Consider the following 1,706-nt stretch of genomic DNA (forward strand, 5'->3'; position numbering starts at 1 on the left):
TCTGTCTGTCCCCATTGATTCTAGGGTTTTTGAGGAGCGGCCCTTAACCCATCAGGCAAGCTGGGCAACAGTGGGGAATACCTGGGCCGCGGGTCTCAGGAGTGATGTCTACCATGGGGATTGTAGACGGAACCAAGAGCTATGGAATTCCGTGGTCCTCCACCACGCGTAGAATCTTCAACTCTGTCACGGAAGACTCAGAATGCCTAAGGCCTGCGGCTCGTGGGAGAGACAGAGAATAGGTCTGCAGAGATCCTGCCTCGTTGTAAAATTTGCTAAAACATTGAGAGACGCGAGTATTCGGTAAAAAATGCCTCCCTTCTTGGTGCCTCAGATCTTGTCTGTCAGCTGCAGATGATGTGGGTGCTATGCTTATTGTCTGTATCCAACTACATCCTGATGCTAGGAGAACCTTGGAGAGCAGGAGGAGGAGGAGGAGGAGGAGGAAAAAGGAGGAAGAGGAGGAGGACAGAGGTAGAGAAGGGGCACCTGGAGAAGAAGGAACCTCCTGTTATTTCCTCAAATCGAAGCATGTCTACAGATTCGATATCCTGGGGGGTGGCCTGGGAGATGGTGGCACATTGGATGCCACCCAAGGTCAACGTCAGAGCCTATTTTGAGCAGGACGGCAGCCCTCTGAGCTCTGGATAGCCACTGGAGGCTGATGGAGAAAGACCCTGGTGGGAGCCAAGACACAGGGCCCCCCACTATGGCAGCGAGAAAGGAGGAGACTGTGGGCCCAGCGATTCTCTATTCCTAGGGGTCACAACCCACTCGACTGGTCCCCCGTGGACTCGAGGGCCCTAAAGGAGAGGCACAGTGGCAGCGGATGACTGGCCTTACTGGTTTAGTTCAGTACCTGCCTGTCAAGGTCATGTACAAGGATAAGGATGTATCCTGCGGGCAGCTTTTTAAACAGTTCATCAACGCGTGCCGGGCATCCCAAGAAAGAGGATGCCTCAAACTGGGTTCTGGAAATACGTCCACGCAGGTTACCGGAACAATAACGCTATGGAAGTGGGTGGACTGACTTCAGAGCCAACCCCTAGTGCTGGTGGGCCCCAGAAACATTGCCCTGCGATGGGTAGGGAGGAATTCCTGGACCCTTCTAGAAGCGGCCGAGGTAGGTAAGTGCTTCACACAGAGAATGAACTCATCCCACGGTTCATTCCTGGCCGTCTCAGGCCCCAGGTCCAGTCTTGGGCTCCCAACAGTTCCTGTCCTGGGCCGTGCCTCTTGGGTACCTCTCTTGTCCCCGCTCACAGGGGCTTTGTCCTTCAGTCCAACATGGGCGCTGCCGATGACTGTCCCCACCTGACCCGTCCCGCCTTCCTCAGGTCTCCTCTTCCCTGGAAGCAGGGTGACTTCCTCCTCTGGCTTCCCCTTTTTTCCGTGAGCAGCGCGCTCCATCCTCCGGGGCCTCTTCCCCCCACGCCCACGTCCTCCCCGACGCCCCCAGCTCGTCCCACCAGGCTCCCCAAAGCTCCCAAGGCTGGCCCTGCCCCCGCAGGCTCTCCAGGCCGAAGGAAGAAAGAAGTTCCACCTTTTTGGCAGGAGGACTCTGGCAGCCCGGAGGAAGCAGGCAGCCAGGAGCCACGGGAAAGGCGGGAAGGCGTGGCGTGGGTCTCACGTTGCAGCCGGGCCTGCTGCAGGGGGAGGGGGGCACTGGCTGGCGGGGCGCAGCCGGCTCCCGCCCGCACCGGGGT

This window comes from Artibeus jamaicensis, unplaced genomic scaffold (genome assembly GCF_021234435.1).
Source record: "Artibeus jamaicensis isolate MK-2021 breed Jamaican fruit bat unplaced genomic scaffold, CSHL_Jam_final contig_859, whole genome shotgun sequence".
Classification (NCBI taxonomy): Eukaryota; Metazoa; Chordata; class Mammalia; order Chiroptera; family Phyllostomidae; genus Artibeus; species Artibeus jamaicensis.